At 41.3% G+C, this 19,514-nt stretch overlaps 1 long non-coding RNA gene across 1 annotated transcript in view; it reads right to left on the bottom strand.

Annotated features, from left to right (window-relative positions):
* The window catches only part of LOC110307586, a 26,353-nt gene extending 20,439 nt beyond the window's left edge, over positions 1-5,914 (bottom strand). The window contains exons 1-2 of the long non-coding RNA XR_002379431.1: positions 5,859-5,914; positions 2,432-2,518 (exon numbers count right to left, since the gene is read on the bottom strand). This is a non-coding gene — a long non-coding RNA (uncharacterized LOC110307586). The remainder of the gene's footprint in view (positions 1-2,431; positions 2,519-5,858) is intronic.
* Positions 5,915-19,514: the final 13,600 nt, after the last annotated feature.

Here is a 19,514-nt window from a genome sequence, read left to right as displayed (position 1 = left end):
CAGTTGGATCTCATGGAGGCATTTCCTCAACTGAAGCTCCTTTCTCTGTGATAACTCCAGCTGTGTCAAGTTGACACAAAACTAGCCAGTACAGCATATAATAAGCAAAATCCTAATTCTAAAACAACAATAACAACAAAAAAAGAATATTAAAAGCTGCAAGGGAAGAAAAATAAATAACATATAAAGGCAGACCAATTAGAATTATACCTGACTTCTCAGTGGAAACTCTAAAAGCCAGAAGGGCCTGAACAGATGTGCTGCAGACTCTAGGAGACCACAGACGCCAGCCAGACTTCTATACCCAGCAAAGCTCTCAATCATCATAGATGGAGAAAATGAGATATTCCATGATAACATCAAATTTAAATAATATCTATCTACAAATCCAGACCTGGAGAAGGTGATAGAAGGAAAACTCCAACATAAGGAGGTTAACCACACCCATGACAACACAGGAAACAATTTCACACCAGCAAAAAAAAAAAAAAAAAGGGAAGTGTGAACACACACACAAACCACCACCATCGACAACAACAACAACAACATAACAGGAATTAATTAACAGGAGTAATCAATTGCTCATTGATTACTCTCAACACCAATGATTTCCATTCCCCAATAAAAAGTTACAGCCTAACACAATGGCAAAACTGGATCTATCCTTGATCTGCATTCAACAAACACACCTTAATGTTAAGGACAGATATCACTTTGGGGTAAAAAAAGATGGACAAAGATATCCCAAGCAAATAGACATAAGAAGCAAGCTAATATAGCCATTTTAAGTTCTGACAAAATAGACTTCAACCCAAAACTAAGTGGAAGAGACAGAGAAGGATACTAAAAGGAAAAATCCATGAAGAGGACATTGCAATTCTTACCATCTATGCACCAAACACAAGGGCACCCAGTTCACAAAAGAAACACCACCACAACCTAAGCCACTGATAGTGGGAGACTTCAGCACCTGCTCTCAGCACAGGCAGGTCATCCAGACAAAAAGTAAACAGAGAAATGCAGGAGCTGCCATAAACCAAACAAACCTAATAGATAGTTACAGAACCTCCTACCCAAACATGAAAGAATATATGTTTTTCTCAGCATATCATGGGCCTTTTCCCAAAAGCGGTCACATACTCTGATACAAAGTGAGTCTCAACAAATACAAGAAAATTGCAATAACACCCTATGTGTATCCTATCTGACCAGCAGGGTCAGATATCAACAACAGAAAGTTTACAAACTCATAGAAATCTAACAACTCATTATCAATTGAAAAAATGGATCAAGACAAAAAATTATGAAAGAAAAAGACTTTCTAGAATCAAGTGAAAATGAATATACCATATACCCAAACTTATGGGACACAATATAGGCAATTCCAAAAGGCAAGTTTAGAGCAGTAAGCTATGAACATTAAAAATTGGAGGGATCTCATATGAGCAACTTAAGAGCACACTTGAAAGCTGTAGAACAAAAAGAAGAAATCACACCCCAAAGGAGTAGATGACCAGAAGTAATCAAACTGAGGGTTGAAATCAATAAAATACAAACAAAAGAGATGGTTCTTTGGGCAAATGAACAAGACTGACAAACCCTTATCCAAATTAACGAAAAGGTGAAGAGAGAATATCCAAATTAGCATAATTAGAAATGAGCAGAGGACACATGACAACCAACACAGAGGAAATCCAGAGAATCATAAAGACATGCTTTAAACACCTGTATTCCACAAAAATGAAACATCTGTAAGAAATGGATGGTTTTCTCAATGCATACCACCTGTCACAGTTTAATCAAGATCAGATAAGCAATTTGAATAGACCTATAAGCCCTAGTGAAATAGAAGCAGTCATTAAAAGCACCCCTGCCCCCCCAAAACCCAAGGTCAGATGGTTTTAACAAAGAATTCTACCAGACTTTCAGAGAGGAGTTACTGTCAATAGTCCTCAAATTATTACACAAAATAGAAACAGAGGGAATATTACTGTAGTGGTTTGAATGAAAATGGTCCCCATAGAGAGTGGATTAGGACAAGTGGCCTTTTTGAGGGAGGTTTGGCCTTGGTTGGAGGAAGTGTGTCACTAAGGGTGGGATTTGAGATTTCAGAAGCCCAACCAGGCTCATTGACTTCTCCCCTCTCCCCTCTTTCTTCCTGCCTCCTGTGGATCTGAATGTAGAACTCTTGACTCCTCTTCCAGCATCATGTCTGCCTATATGTAGCCATGCTTCTCACTATGTTGATAATGAACTAAACCTCTGAAACTAAACCAGCCCCCAATGAAATATTTTCCTTATTAAGGGTTTCTGAGGTCATGGTGTCTCTCTCTTCACATCAGTAGAGCATTGACTAATGAACATACATGCAAAAATTCTCAATAAAATACTTGCAAACAGAATCCAAGAACACATCAGAAAGATCACCCACCATGATCAAGTAGGCTTTATCCCTGAGATTCAACATATGTAAATTGATAAATGTAATCCACCATTCAAGCAAACTGAAAGACAAAAACTACAAGATCCTCTCGTTAGGTACAGAAAAAACCTTTGACAAAAATCCAATATCTCTTCATGGTAAAAGTCCTGGGAAGATTATATATATATATATATATATATATATATATATATATATATATTACCTCGACATAATTTATAACAAGCCAGCATCAACTTGAGTAGAAACTCCACTAAAATTAGGAACAAGACAAGGTTGTCCACTTTCTTCATACCTCTTCAATATAGTACTTGAAGTCTTAACTAGTAGTCTTAACTAGATAACTGAAGGAGATCAAGGGATACAACTTGGAAGGGAAGAAGTCAACGTACCTTTATTTGCAGATGATACTATACATAAATGACCCCAGAAATTTCAACAGGAAATCCTTACATCTCATAAACACTTTTAGCAAAGTATCTAGATATAAATTTAACTCACAAAATTCAGTAGCTTTCCTAGATACAACTGACAAATGAACTGTTAGGCGAAATACCACTTTTCAAAGTAGCTTCAAATACTATAAAATATCTTGGAGTAACCTTGACTAAACAGGCAAAAGACTTGAAAGCCAAGACAAATGAAAAAGCTAGAAAAGGGGAACTTATTGTTTAATAAACATTCACTATGCTTTAGTAAACATTTGAATGAGGAAGGAATTGTTTCTGGTATGTAATTAATTGACACATTTTAATATACAGCATTTTACTATTAAACATCAATGAAACTGGTCTTCCTATATAATTATTATATATACTTATTGCATATAATTTACTTATATATTCATGTGTATTCTGCCAATATATATTAATTATAAGCATATAATATGCATATATATTCTATCTTCAAGTGACAGATAAAGGGTTATGCCTTCACAAAGGTAAAACTGCTTTAAAAGTGAATTGCTTTATGGGTGTCAAAGTTTGGGTTTTGTAGAAGCAATTGCCAAGATGATGTGAGATGTTTGGTGTTCAGGAATCAGTACAAGGAAGAAGAAACAGCGAATTCTAGAATAAGATGTTTCTTAGACTGGACCACATCGGGCTGAACTGTCTGGGTTTTGTTCTCCTGTGCAAGTCATTGGCTATGACTATATGTAGAAGGTATGGCATCAGAGGGTGGCTCATTGTAGCTGAGACGGTCCTTATGGGGCCAACATCTTGAGTGGCTGTAAACAGCTGAAGGGACAGTCCACATCTGGACAAGTCCTTTCTTGAAGGAGAACCGAGATGTGTATATTGTTTCAACCGCTTAGGGAGGCAGCCATTGTCAAAAACACTCTAAGCTACGTGATATTCAAACGACAGCGCCTCAGCCAGCTCTGGTGACTAGCTGTTGAAACAGCACCTACATCAGCATTCTGAGCCATTTCTCTGTCATTATAAATATGAAACAACTTCCAGTAGGAACATATATGTGTTAAAGTCACCTAGGTTTAGATGAACGACCATTTAATACCACTTTTTTTTAAAAAAAGTATTCTATAATTGAACAGCCCAGAGAAAAATGAATGAGGCAATCAATTATATTTGGTTATACATTGCATTTATGCCGTTTGACATCTCCTCCTTTGCAAAACAAATTTCTCTGTGCCAGCTGTAATTAGGTGCTGAGATAAAGCTGCCCTGCTCTTCTGCATATTTGATGAGGCCTGCCAGCAGCTGTCGGATCACCCGCTCTGTTCTCATGGACAATGGAAACATCAAAGACATCTGTGCTTTGCCCTAAAATTAGTGCCAGAGTTGGCCCTCTCTCCTGCATTGTGTAGCCAGCCTTGCTATTTGCATAAGTTACAAGGGAACCTGAACACATAGTTGCTGAGTCCAACTATCTTCCCACCATAAGACGACCTTGGACAGTGACTGAAATGTACTATCTATCGAAAATCTCACATGCTCGAGGGCAGAGTCTCAAAGACCTAGGACTTGGTCCTTGATGTATACTGCTCATAACTTTGAGAAAGTTACTTGAATTCCCAGCAATGCCACCTTTCTTGGTAAAGTATGTGTGTGGAGGTGGTGGGAGAGAGATAATGTTTATTTCATGTTGTTTTACTCTTTCTTTTCCTGGGACCAAACTCAGTATGAATGGCTGAGCCAAATCTCTGGCCTCCATAGAGTCTTGTTTTGTTTTTTAAAGACAATTAAGATCGTGTTTGTAAAGCACTTAGCATGTGCTCAGAACTTAGACTGTGTTCATTAAATGTCAGCCGTCTTTATAGCTTCACCAAGAGCCCTTCTCTGACTTAGTAACTGCAGAGTATATAGCACATTCACCCACTGGGCTATGCAGCTCAGTTGATAGAGTATGTGTCCAGCACTCATGAAACCCTGGGCTCAGTTCCTCACACATCATACATCTAGGAATGGTGCTGCCTGACTGTATTCCCACTATTTGAGGGATGGAGGCACAAGGATCAGAAGCTCGAAGGTGATGCACATCTTCATGGGAAGATGGTTCAGTGGCTAAGAGGGCTTAATGCATAAGTGGAAGGAACCGAGTCCAAATCCCAGGCATACCTATAACTCCTGAACTGGGGGGTCAGGAGCAGAGACAGGGAGATCCTGCTGATCAGATACCTCAGCAGAAACAGGAAGTTCAGGTCCAGTGAGACACTGTCTTCAGTTGAGTGAAAGTGATAGAGCAAGACTCTCAACATGGATTCTGTGAGCACAAATACACACACTCACACACACTTACAAGCACTCACACTCACATACTCACACACACACACATACTCAATACATTCTCACATTCACACACACACACACCTTCACACTCATCTGAACACTTACCCACATATACCCAATACACACACATACACACTCACCCTCACATATACTCACACACACACCCTCCTCACCCTAACACATACTCACACACACGCTCACCCTCACACACATAAATTCACACACACCCTCACAGTCAATACACACACATACACACTCACCCTCACATATACTCACACATACACCCTCCTCACCCTAACACATACTCACACACACGCTCACCCTCACACACATAAATTCACACACCCCCTCACACACACACATTCACACGTACTCTTACAGACACGTACACACAGACACACACACACACAGACACACACACAAATAGGTTAATAATAAATTTTAAAAAGAAGTTCAGGGTCACCCTCAGCTACCTAGTGAGTTAAAACCAAACTGCAATATTCTATCTCATAAAATATTTTTCATTCATTCTGGGTGGTGGTGGCGCATACCTTTGATCCCAGCACTCAGGAGGCAGATGAAGCAAGGAATGATAATCCTTGGTCCTACTGTTGACAATTCTGTGACAGATTTTAAGCCTCTATATCCTTCTTAAACCATGTACTTACTATTGAGTCACACTAACAGGAACTCTACTCAAAGTGCCAGTTGTTGACCTTTAACTGCAGGTTGCAGGAAGCTTGGCCAGACTGCCTTACACGACAGATATTTATTATCTCACATAAGTCGTCTGCTGCAGCCCGTGACTCAGCAGTCAAGGACGGGCAGTTCCCAGATTGCTGCTCTCTACCTTGCCTCTGCACGTTGACTTAGTTTTCAGGCGAGGTCTTATGTGGCCACAAAATGACTGCCATACACTGTTATAGCCATTTTTCCTGTGTCTCTTTTTAAGAAGAAAGAAACCTGTCTCAGAAGCCCACCAGCCCATGTTTTCTCAAGAGTCGGCAGCCAGAGCAGAAACCCCATTCATGAACCAATCCATGGCAGTGCAATGGGACCCCCAACCAACTCAGTGAAGCCCAGGGCATTGTCATAGGCGATGCTCACCAGCAGGGCTGCTGTTTCACAGTCAAAGGGGCAGGTAGAATCCACTGCTCATCCACAGTATGAATAGTTACACATAGCTAATTTTTAACTGAAAACCTTGTTTTCTTCAGGCTTCCAAAGGCTACTACACCAATATTTATAGAAAAACAAGTCTTTATGTGTAAAATAAGTGAATTTCTCAAATCCCAGGACTGATACTTAGTTGCACAGGTTGGTATGGCATAATGGCTGACATTTGTTGTAGAGGGGCACATGTGTTGTTCTAGCTGCTAAGTAGCATCACCATCACTATCACAAACCTATCAAACTGCATGTTCTCTTAGAACAAGTCACCTGCATGGCCTTGAGGGCCATTGTATCCTCTGTTGGACAACAGGCGGCAGAGAGTGTTCAATAAATATTTGTTGAGTAAATGAATGCAAGCATTGCTGCAGAAATGGGAAAATAATAAGACACCAGGTGTCCTGCAGCAGGACTCCTGCCCCCACCATCTTCTAACAGCACATGGAGGATTGGCCCAACCCCCTTCTATAGCCTCAGAATCTCAGAATTAAACGCTAGTCTTTCTGTGTTCCTTTCTTTCTTTCTTCTTTTTTTTGCCTCTATGGTTAAGTACTTTTCTTTTTTTTTCCAATTTTTTATTAGATATTTTCTTCATTTACATTTCAAATGCTATCCCAAAAGTCCCCTATACCCTCCCCCCACCCTGCTTCCCTACCCACCCAATCCCACTTCTTGGCCCTGGCATTCCCCTCTATTGGGGCATATAAAGTTTGCAAGACCAAGGGGCCTCTCTTTCCAGTGATGGCTGACTAGGCCATCTTCTGCTACATATGCAGCTAGAGAAATGAGCTCTGGGAGTACTGGTTAGTTCATTTTGTTGTTCCACCTATAGGATTGCCGACCCTTTCAGCTCCTTGGGTACTTCCTCTAGCTCCTCCATTGGGGTCCCTGTGTTACATCCTATAGATGACTATGAGCATTCACTTCTGTATTTGCCAGGCACTGGCATAGCCTCACCAGAGACAGCTATATCAGGGTCCTTTCAGCAAAATCTTGCTGGCATATGCAATAGTGTCTGTGTTTGGTGGCTGATTATGGGATGGATATGCTAGTCTTTCATATGTTTATTAGAATTCTGTTTGTTTTGTTTTGATTTGAGACAGATTTTCTCTACATAGCCTTAGCTCTCCCGGAACTTGCTCTGTAGACCAGTTTGGTCTTGAACTCAGAGATCCACCTGCCTCTGCCTCCCCAGTACCAGGATTAAAGGCGTGTGCCACCACTCCTGCCTCTAAACACTGTTCTTCACACAGAAGAGTAAATGATACTAAGCAAGAGCTTGCCAACTTGCATATTCAACCACAGTACTATGTTTTGGTTTTGTTTGCCTGAAGAACAAAGGGGGTTGATTAACGGTTGACACTCAAATCTGTCTCCCCGTCTGCTAACCTGACAATATTCAAGAAACTTAAGGTGTTGAGTTAAAAGGAAATAGAACTGATAGATAGCTTTTGATCAAGAGTCGGAACAGTCAACACCGGATACAAGGAGCCAGGTAGAAATCATAACTACCTTGTGTATTTATCTTGTCAGGGTTCTCTCAATGAACAGAACCAATAGAATTAATATATACTAAAGAAGGATTTATCGTATTGGCTTACATGATACAATTAGGTAGTTCAATAGTGGCTTTCTCCACACTGGAATAGCTGAGCACAAGTAGCTGCTTGGTCCATGAGACTGATTGCCAAGGCCTGAAGGATTTCTGGAGAGCCACTGGTCTCCAGTCCACATTGGAAGACCAAAGAAGTAAAGTTCTGACTTCAACAGCAGAGGCGGCTGCTGCAATGACAGAAACAGAATAGACGACCTTGGGAACATCTCACCAGGGAGATGCCAAGACAGGCAGGCAAAAAGCTTTTCCCTCCTCGCACATCTTTATATGTGGGACCATGTAGAAGATGCTGCCCAAATTCAGTGGGTCTTCCCACTTGAGTTAAGGTAATTGTAGGAATGCCCACAGGTTAATCTAATGGAGATAATTCCTCACAGTTGTCTCCAGAGTCTTGCCTCTTCAATGATTCTAGATCCTACCAAGTCAATGGTATTAATTATAATACTTTATAATTCAGGAAATTCTGATCCTTCCATTTTTTTTTTTTTTCTGGCTGGTCTTAGACTTCCCAAAGCTCTTTTGAGGTCTTTACCTTCTGTTCTCAGGCGCTTCTTTGGAAGATGGGATGTTTCAGTCTCAGAGGAAACTGCTCTACAACCCTTCAAGCAGGGAAGCCTGGTGGCTGGAGACAGACATCGTCCTGCAATCCACTCACCATTTCACACCTTCCACAGACTCCTGAGATGCCCTAAGAACTGCGTGGTTACTTGCTCCTGTTTATCTGGATTTCGTGTTCTGTCTTTTGTACTACTGACTCTGTGCTGTCCTCACTCCTGCGGCCGGCATAGAAAACTACATTCCAGGCCTCGATTGGAGCCGTGATGAGGATTTCAGGACCCTGCCTGGCTCATTCACCTCACATCCTGCTTGGATTCGTGTTGCTCAAACTCCGCACCAGTCATCCTTCTGATCGTCCTCTCTACAGAGCTTCCATCTGGATTTTCCTTTCCATGGTAGGTGATGTCACTAGACCACCCTAGCCACTTCTAAACCAGGAATTCCCCACCAGCCAGCCCTCATAACTCTGGCTCTACACCTAACTAGTAATTTTTAATAATCATCCTATTTTGAACCATATGTTAGAATTTGTAGGTTGCTGTTAAAAGTATGTATGAATATACACACAGAGATAGGCTATATAATCTTTAAACATGAGACGTGAGGTGACTTGAACTCTCCTTAGTTACGGTATAAAGCGTACATCCGTGACTATCTCCAAGTTCCCAAAACTTTCAGAAATGTTTTGCCTTGTGCTGCAGTAGTTCTCTGGCTCAGTTCCACTTCAATCTCGCTAAAACAGAAAGGATAAGGCAGGCACCGATCACATCTCCTGCCAGCCTAGGGCTCAGCTGCAGATAATGGTTCAGAGCCTTCTGGAAGCTCAGGTGCCAAGTGGTGAGCTGAGGTTCCATTTGCTTTTGCATCAGCGGACTCAGATCCCATGATCTTCCCTTCCCGCTCAGGAGCAGGGTTCAGTTACTCGTTAATTTTGAGTGGGTTTCCTAAGAGATGCAGGAAAAAATTTCCTGCAGATGTGAGCTGACAGCCTGGAAGCACTAACAAGGGACGTCATAAAATCCCTTCCTTGGGAATCTTTATGAAAAGCGAAGCCACACGAGTCTTGTTGAAACGTCATGGAAGTACATAGGAAATGTGGAAGGGGTGAGATGTCATATAATTCAATTATTTTATAGCAACAGATGGACTATTAATTTAAAATAAGAAACAACATCCAATTAACAGCAGAGTTGGTGATTCCCAAATTCCATAGGTCTTTGAACTGGGAATTGATGGAAACTACACCTCGCTTTCTTGCTCAGCCAAAGTTTTGGTCTCTGTGTTACACAAGCAACATGCTGCAATTGCTACTCAATATCAGAAGAGGCTGCCTGCCTTCTCCTGTGTGGTTCTGCTGCTTGGAATCACGTGGAGGCTTTCTGATGTGGGTAGGCTGTGGGATGTGGTTTTTTTATTGCTCAAGTTCGCCTCTGCTCACTCCCTGTATTTCTTATGCTGAAAGAAGATGAGCAATGAATACCTGTTGCCCAAGTCTCTCACTAGACAAAAACAGAGTTCTGCTTTGGCACCAACGCAATCAGGATCCACACTTGGCTGTAGTGATTTCATACTTCAACCACCTTGTCAACCAGCAGACATAGCAACAGTCCACATCCTAAGCTGTGAGTTCAAATCCCTTTTCATTTATCGGCTCATATAAATGCAGTTTCATTTATGGGTTGTTAATGGCAATCCCTCATTACATGAGCAAATGCCTGTGGAGAACACACGCCATGCTCTTCTTAGGAAGTTTATTTAAAGTCGCTAGGTTAATAGGGTATCTTACTTAGGGCTTCCATTGCTGTGAAGAGATACCATGACCAAGGCAACTCTTATAAAGGACAACATTTAATTGGGGCTAGCTTATAGGCTCAGGGGTTCAGTCCATTATCATCAAGGCAGGAACGTGGCACTGTCCAGGCAGGCACAGTGCTGGAGGAGCTGTGGGTTCTACATCTTGTTCTGAAGGCAGACAGGAGAAGACTGGCTTCTGGGCAGCTAGGATGAGGGTCTCAAAGCCCACCCCCACAATGACACACTTCCTCCAACAAGGCCTAACAGTACCACTTCCTATGGGCGAAGCATATTTAACCAGCAACAAAGGACATGGTTAATCAAACAGCTCAAGTTTTTCACTTGGCAACTGCTAAGACCAACCAAGCCTCCCGAGTCATATTCCATAGTCATCTTCCTTCACTGGTTCCTTAACCAGACCTCTTCCCAGTGATGCAGCAGATATATTGTTACTTACTACAGAAAGAAAAGAAAGAAAGAAAAACAGAGAGATTTAGTAACTTACTTAAAGCCACCAGGGAGTGAGTACCAGACCCAGGATTTGTTCAGAGGCGTTTATGTTAATACCCATGGAACCTTGCTGCTCTCTGCCTTAGCCAGAGAATCACCTTTCTGCAGTGGGAAGAAGTTAATGTGGTGGCTCACAACTTGTCAAAGTGCCTAGAATAAGTGACTGTTGAGACTCTGCACTAAATAGGGCATTTGTATCAGTCCCACTCTCTGCCCTGCCAAGGCTCAGGGAACATGTCAGAAGAGGGGATGGAAAGAATGTAAGAGCCAGAGGATGGGAGAAGTACTATGCAGGCGTGAACTTACTGCAGCTATGGCAACCTGCATGAGACTCACTCAAGATCAGGCTATCTGTCAGGATTCCAGCATTCATTGCTAACTGAACTCAGTAGATTACAGAAGTAACAAATAACTAGAGGATATGAAAGTGAGGGGAGGGGGTATCCTGGAAGTGATACAGGGGCACGGAGGATGGGTGTGATCAAAACACATTGCATACATGTATTACATTATCAAAGATATTATTAAAAAGATTTTAAATAAATTAAAGATATCCTAAAAGTGAAAAAAAAAGCTTTGTCTCAAGCAATTTTATAAATCTAATGAGTCAGATATTTATATTGGGATACCTAAATCTGTTTAACTATTCATAAAAGTGAGTTGATTATGTATTTGGTTATTGAATGTGTTCTAAGATATAACCTTATATTTTTCAGTTTTTGATTTATCAGTTTGTTGTTTTCATGTCTCTCTGAGCTCATAAATGTGTATATACTGAAGGGTCACAGTTACCCTTGAGAGTGGGACCCAGCTTCTCAAAGGAGCATGGGTTCATCTTTCGAGACTAAGGAAGTAGTCCCCATGTCTACACTTCCTAAACCTATGCCCTTCCCTATCAAATGACTACATAAGATTCTATTCCCCGTAATCCTGTGATTTTTTTTTTCAAAATACTTCTTTTTTTTTTTTTTTCCCACTGGGGACTTTCCAGGACACCAGGTTTTGATTCCCTTTTAAACTGCAAACTGTCTTATTTAGCCCTGGGTAATACTGGCATTTTAAATCTATCACTATACCCAGACTTCAATTTCCTCTGCACATTTTCTTGTCTTCATTATCAAATACCATTTTTATGGCTACATTTCCCCTTCTCCTGACATCATGAAAGTGACCAAAATGTCACTAGCTCCTGCCTGTGACTAAGTAGAGTCAAGCCATTTTACAAAGGCATACCCTTGAATGCCTCAAATAGTACCTCCAATGTGTACAAAAATGTGTCGTCTGTTTAGTTTCTTTCTCTTCCCACCGTGAGTCCTCTTGAGGTTGACACCAAACACCACCCTGTCCACTATCAGCACATTCAACATGATGTACAACAGTCCTCACAACACTATGCCAAGGCTGGGGGTACGATGCTGTATGACATTTAAGCTTTCCAAAGATCTCCCCTAACAAAAACTTAACATGTCAACACGAGGTATATTTTCTGTGTTTTTTTGTGGTAATAGTGGTTGGGGGCTCTACTGCTGGTAATCAACAGGAAAAGTTATCGAACAAGAACACACACACACACACACACACACATAAACTGTAGTTGTTTGAATGTGAAATATCCCCCAGGAGCTCATGTGTTTGAACACTTGGTCTCCAGCTGGGGCGCTGTTTTGAAGGTTATTGAACTTTTAGGAGCTGGAGCCTTGTTGGAGGAAGTGAGTCACTGTGGGGGAAAGGCTTTGATGTTTGTAGCCCAGCTCTATCTCTTTTTTCTGGCTCTTCCTGACTATAGATGCAACTTGACAATCAGGTACCTGCCCCTGCCGCATTCTACCCCCAACCCCCATCTCCTAACACTCCCCCACTCCACCCCCCAACCCGACGATGATGGACAGTATTGCTATAAACAGTAAAGCCAAAATAAACCTTTCATTCCTTAAATGGTTTTGTGAGCTGTTTTGTTACAGTATTGAGACAAATAAATACACGTACTATCTCCACGAGAACAAGGGAAAAAGAGAAAGAATGAATACCGGATTTTTCTTAAGTCAAATAGAAGAAAATAAAAATTTCCAAGGAATTCTTTTCTGCCGTGTGGTGCTGATAGTGTTTGTTAAATGTTGTTTGGACTCACAATGTCAGACTCTATTGTTTGAGAATTTCTGTTATCAGAGCCCGGACAAGTCAAACTTTAAACAAGGCTTTCCAGTAATTCTTCTGTACACAGAAGTCTGAGGGCTACCTCTCTGAGGGCAGCACCAATAATGACATTTGTGGTACCAAGGGCAAGATGTCTCCCTCCATTCCGGCTCCATCCTATATCTCAAGGGGTCCACTGGTGGTCACTCCATGCTGATGTCCATCCTAGGAGTGTTCTCAATAAACCAGTAAAGAGGCCTGTGTAGATCCTACAAGAAAGCGATTGGATATTTGGACAAAAATTAAAGTCCTTGATACCCAGAAAGTGGAGAAGTGGAAAAAAGACCTCATGTAGATTTGCTCTTGGGCCTGCAGATAGATTGGACACTGAGGACCTGGAAAAGGGCCAGACTAGAGACCTAAGAGCTTTCTCTAAGGGAAAGAGTGGGGGAGGGGGGAAGACCCAGGATTCCTGAGAAATTACCTCCCAGAGTTGCTCTATCCCAGGCATCTACTCCTGATCTAAGGGGTCTCCACCACCACCACCACAAAGGACAACGAGAACATTTTAATTTGCTTTGTGGTTGTACTTTACCCAAAACAAAGGAACTATGAGGTAAATTTACAGTGATAAAATAATAGTGCATCCATCAACGTTAAAAAAAAAAAAAAAAACCAAAAACAACAGCAACAAGACAGAAGCAAACACGATGAATCTGAGTTGTGAGCAACGATATCCGTTCCATGAACTGAAATCGTTTTCAGGCAAGTGGCCTTCAAAAGGAAGCACATGGTGGTTAGTGACGAGTTTTGGTGATGTGAAGCATTGGTATTGATGCTTCGAGCAGATGTCTGGCTCTACAGCAGAGGCTGACAGAAATCTTATCATGTGTAACTTCTTCTTACTCGTTAATACTCTCAAAATTCTTCCTTTATGTAGGATGAGTATTAGTAGGGTGACGGTCCTAGTTCTCTGTTCCCATGATAACCCTCTGCTTGGCCTCTGGGCATTGCCTCTTAGCAGATGTCACCACTAGGCACATACAGGGTTTTTATCTCCAAAGCCTGTTTTCTTCAGATCATCCTTTACCTTGGAGCGTTTCCTGGATACCAAGTTTGTGTTTAATAACCTTGCATCCTTGGCAACAGCTCTCCTGGAGACACCTGGCTCCGGCTGGGTCAGTTGAGTTGCTGCATGGGGAATCTGGAATTAGGTAGAAAACATCTCTCTGTGTAGTTGAACTTGAAATATGCAAAGTCTGGAGTTGGGATCAGCCATGATATCTGTGTGGGTTGGAAACCAAAGGAACCTATCTTCACACACATAAGTGAACAGATGTTCCAAGATGACAGGAAATGTTTCCTGTACTCCAACAGCTGCTGAATTTCTGGCTGTTAGTTCTGTGGTTCACCCCTGAGACTTAACAATAACAATAAATTCCTTCGGTAGGGCTTGAGTTGACTGGGAAGGTTTTTCTGTTTTGTTTTTGTTTGTTTGTTTGTTTGTCTACTAAACTGTTCTAGCTAGAATCTCAGCGACAGACTCACATGCCTTGACTCCTTTCTTTCCTTAGTCCTCTATTCAAACAGTAGAAAGTGTGTGTGTGTGTGTGTACTTGATGGTGGAGACCAGAGGACAACTGTGGATATCATTCCTCAGGATCCATCCATTGTTTTATTTTTTTAACTTTCTTTTATTGGTTATTTTATTTATTCCAAATGTTATCCCTCTTCCCGGTTTCCCCTCTGCAAACCCCCTATTCCATCCCCTCTCCCCCCTGCTTCTATGAGGGTGTTCCCTCACCCACCCACCCACTCCTACCTCACCTCCCTAGCATTCCCCTACACTGGAACATCGAGCCTTCGCAGGACCAAGGGTCTCCCCTCCCATTGATGTCAGACAAGGCCATCCTCTGCTACATATGCAGTTGGAGCCATGGATCCTTCCATGTGTACTCTTTGGTTGGTGCTTTAGTCCCTGGGAGTTCTGGAGGGTCTAGTTGGTTGATATTGTTGTTCTTCCTATGGGGTTGCATTACAAACTCTTGACATGGTACTTGCTAGTTTTATGAGACAAGGACTCCTTGTGTATCCCTGGCTGTCCTGAAACTGACTATGTAGATCAGGCTAGCCTGGAACTTACAGAGATCCTCCTGTCTTTGCCTCCCAAGTGCTGGAATTAAAGGCAAGTGCCACCACATAGGTATTTTTCTTGTTATTGTTTATGTCATAGTTTTAAACATCTTGTGTGTGCATGTGCAAGCATGTAGAGGTCAGAGAACAGCTGAGGGAGACAGTCTCTCTTTCTAGGTGGATCAAACCCTGGAAGAAGGACCCCTTTACCCACTGAGCCACTTTTCTGGCTTCTGTTAGTTTTTGATTAGCCTTGTTGTTTTGTTTTGTTTTGTTTTGTTTTGTTTTGTTTGTTTGTTTGTTTGTTGTTTGTTTGGTTTGGTTTGGTTTGGTTTAGTTTTTTAGTTTTTTTTCGAGACAGGGTTTCTCCATATAGCCCTGGCTGTCCTAGAACTCACTCTGTAGACCAGGCTGGCCTTGAACTCAGAAATCCGAGTGGGATTAAAGGCATGCACCACCACTGTCCAGCAGCTTTGGTGTTTTGTTTTGTTTGATTGTTTGTTTGTTTGTTTGTTTGTTTTTGAGACAGGGTCTGACTGTATAGCTCTAGGTGGCCTGGAACTCACAGAGATCCACCTGCCTGTTCAGAGAGTGCTAGGATTAAAGGTGTGTGCCATCATGCCTGACCTCTGTAAAGTGTTTAGACAGGATCTTATCTAGGCCAGGTTGGATTTGAACTCTGTAACTGAGGATAGCCTCAACCTCCTAATTCTCCCTTCTCTCTCACTCTCAAGTGCTTGGATTGCAGGTCTGTGCTACCATGCTCGGCTTCTTTCTGTTTCAGAGTTGGAGGAACAGGAATTCAAAAACATGAACTTGTCAAGGTGTGGGGGAAAGTGGAACAGATCTGGAGTATAATCCAAATATGTCCGACTCCAGGATCCATAGTCTTTCTAGTATATGACTGTTCTCTTTGATTCCTAGGTATATTCTTATATCAGAAGGAAAGAACAAGAACAACAATTGTGGTATAGTTTTTTAAACATATAACTTAACCTGCTGTGCTATCATCCATGTGTTATTTTCGTAGTGAAACTGAGCACGTTGACCCCCACCCTGAAACATTGCTGTCTTTTTCAAAACCCTTCATAACATATTACATATGTAAACACGAAATGTCAGTTGTGGGCTATTAGACGGCACTTAGGGCAGCTTAACTATAAGCACAAATCTGAATTGCTGGTATAAGAAAGGGGCATGTCGACATGATGAATACATGACTGATAAATGGTTAGATAGGTAGGTGGGTAGACAGAGACACTCACAAGACAAAGAGCCACACAGGACTTTTGTAACAGCTAATTAACTTAAATCTGAAATCTGTTATAGAATGTCCTTTGTAACCAAACTTAGAGTTCTGTAATCTTTTTCACACGTTGCTTTCTTCCAACTGGAAATATAAATATGATCACGGATGAAATCTATAGATTCAATGTGCACATTGCATTCAGATGATTAATTGTTAAAGCTTAAACAACCTAGGCATTATATTTAAATAAAAGAACCAGCTGGGCCGTTGTGGTGCACGCCTTTAATCCCAGCACTTGGGAGGCAAAGGAAGGCAGATTTCTGAGTTCGAGGCCAGCCTGGTCTACAGAGTGAGTTCTAGGACAGCCACTGCTATACAGAGAAACCCTGTCTCGGGAAAAAAAACAAAAAACAAAACAAACAAACAAGTATTTCTTTATTCTTTAGTGATTTTTATTAGCATGCACTAATTGTATAAAACAGTGGGTCTCTCTACGACCTTCTCACATATGCATATAATGTATTTCAGTCGTTTCACTACCCATAACCCTCTCTGATTCCCTCCCAGGTATTCCCCCTCTTGAATCCTCTCAAGAACTGATGCTGCAGATTTATCATAATGATTTACACTGAAATGAAACATTCTTACCTTTGAGTACAAAATCGGGCGACATAAACTATTGAAACCATAGACTGTGTCTTTAAAGATAATCAGTGTCCTTAGCAGTAAGTGGAAGAGGAGTATAGTTGTTTTCTTTCTTTAAAAACTTGGCTAGTAGGCAAGTTCCTTGGCATAGTAATGTTAAAAGTGCACGTCCTAACACACATGAGCCCTGAAGACGGCCTTTTGTGTCTTCAAAATCCAATGACAAAAGATGTTTAAAGTGCAATTTTATTCTAATATTAAAATAAAGTTTCAGGCTATTTTAAAGTGGTGAAATATCTTTAGTTAAGCATGTTGATTATTTTGTGACAGCTGGTATTTCCTAATCCCATTTTCCTTGTACATAAGCTTCTTCCAGTGTACATATTCTGCTAAATTTGAGAGTCAAGAATCCCACTCCTGCTTCCTGCTGATAGCTTGAACCCAAAATAGCAACAACCAATGAAGGCAAACATCTGTGAAGGCTTAGGCAGAGCACAGTTACTAGTAATACTTCCTAGTCTCGTTGTATTTACTTTCAGAAATATTTTCACTTGCTTCTTTGAAGGTCTGACCAACATCCTCTAATACCTAAACCAGTCCTCTAGGAAGACAAGATATACTGAAAAACAGCTTCCTTCAGTTTAAGTGGGAGCTAAGACTGCATGCAAAGGGCATGAGAATTCACCAATACAAACCTTTGTTTTTATGGTTTGTACATGCACATATCACCCCAAAGCTTCATGTGATGTAGGCTTGCTCACCATCCTACCCTTGGGATCACTGGATCATGTGATCTTGGATCCTATCATTGAATCTTATTGTTACCAACCATTGGATTGTGTGATCTCTGACCTATTAAGATAAATCCATTGATGGATTCATAATTCGATGCCATTACTGAGAGGTAAGGTTTTGGGTAGAGGCAGCAGGTCCCCGGAGCATGCCTTTGAAAGGTGTGTCTCCTCTCTGGTCCCTTTCTGTCTGGTTTTCTGCTTCCTGGTTGACATACGGTGGGTACTTTCCTTTAACATCATGACATCATCTGCCTTGCCATGGGTCTGAAAGCAACCAAGCCAGCAGACTACAGATTGAAACTCCTGAAGCCAGAAGATAAAATAAATGTCTCCTGCTTTAAGTTGCTTTTCTCAGTCACATGGCCATCATGAATAAAAAGGAGAACATTGCAGAGATGGCTCTGCGTCATTAAGGCTTGGCTGCTTGTGGTGGTCTGAATAAGAATGGCTCCCATAGGCTCATATATTTAAATGCTTGGTCAATAGAGACGGCCATTATTAGGAGGTGTGGCCTTGTTGGAGTTTCAAAAGCCCAAGTCAGGCCCAATCTCTGTCTCTGTCTCTCTTTCTCCCTCCCACCTTTCTCTCTGTGTGTCTCTGTCTCTTTCTCTCTGCCAGCAAATCCAGATGTAGAACTCTCAGCTACTTCTCCAGCACCAAATCTGCCTGAATTGATGTTAATGCCTCCCTGCCATGACAATAATGGACTAAACCTATGAAATTGTAAGCAAGACTCAATTACATGCTTTCTAGTGTCTGTATGTCTATATGATGCTGAGGGTCAAACACAAGACTTCACATGTGCTAAGTAAGCACCCTACCTATCAACTAGAAATTTTCAATATGTAAATGTCACTAGTCAGTGTGACATATTAATATTCAATACTAATTATTAATATACATTAATTATTCCCCTAAGAAGAAAGCTTATTTTCTCTGTCTCTCTCTGCCTGTCTCTTTGTCTCTGTCTGTTTATCTGTCTATCTGTCTGTGTCTGTGTGTGTGTGTGTGTGTGTGTGTGTGTGTGTGTGTGTGTGTATGACAGAGGTCTTCCCTAAATACTTCTCTAGCATCTTTGGAGACAGGATCTCTCAGTGAACCTGGAACTTAGGAACTAGGAACTCTCTTTTCCCTGTCTCCATGTTCCATGGCTCTACAGATGTACCCCTCCTCCTTTTCCTGTTCTGCTCTTTAATACCACATTAGGAATCCCAACCCAAGTGCTCATGCTTATGCAGCAACCACGTTAATGACTCAACTATCTCCTGCCTCCTTTATTTCTTAGCTTTAAGGATACTGATGCAAAGATTGACTCCAAAAGACAACAATTCTTCCTTGTAGATTTTTTTTCAGAAAAAATAAATTTAACTGTGAATTACATCACATTTTCCAACATTGATTCTGAATAGAAAGAAAAATTCCTTCCAAAAATACATTTGCAAAATTGGGTGTGGTAGTGCATGCCTCTTCCAAAAATACATTTGCAAAATTGGGCGTGCTAAGGCGTGGCTGTACTCCCAATACTCAGAAAGTGAAGGTAGGAGGATTAGCCATTCAAAGTCATTCTCTGACACAGAGCAAAGTCAAGGCTAGCCTGAGAACAAAGAGAGCCTGTCTCAAAAAAATAACAATAATAATCCAAAAATAGTGCTAGGGTAGCTAGGGTATGCACACACCTTTAATCCCATCACTCAGGAGGCAGAGGCAGGTGGATCTCTGTGAG

This window comes from Mus caroli, chromosome 13 (genome assembly GCF_900094665.2).
Source record: "Mus caroli chromosome 13, CAROLI_EIJ_v1.1, whole genome shotgun sequence".
NCBI lineage: Eukaryota > Metazoa > Chordata > Mammalia > Rodentia > Muridae > Mus > Mus caroli.
The sequence above is the reverse complement of the archived record's forward strand: the minus strand, read 5'-3'. Positions and strand labels throughout refer to the sequence as shown.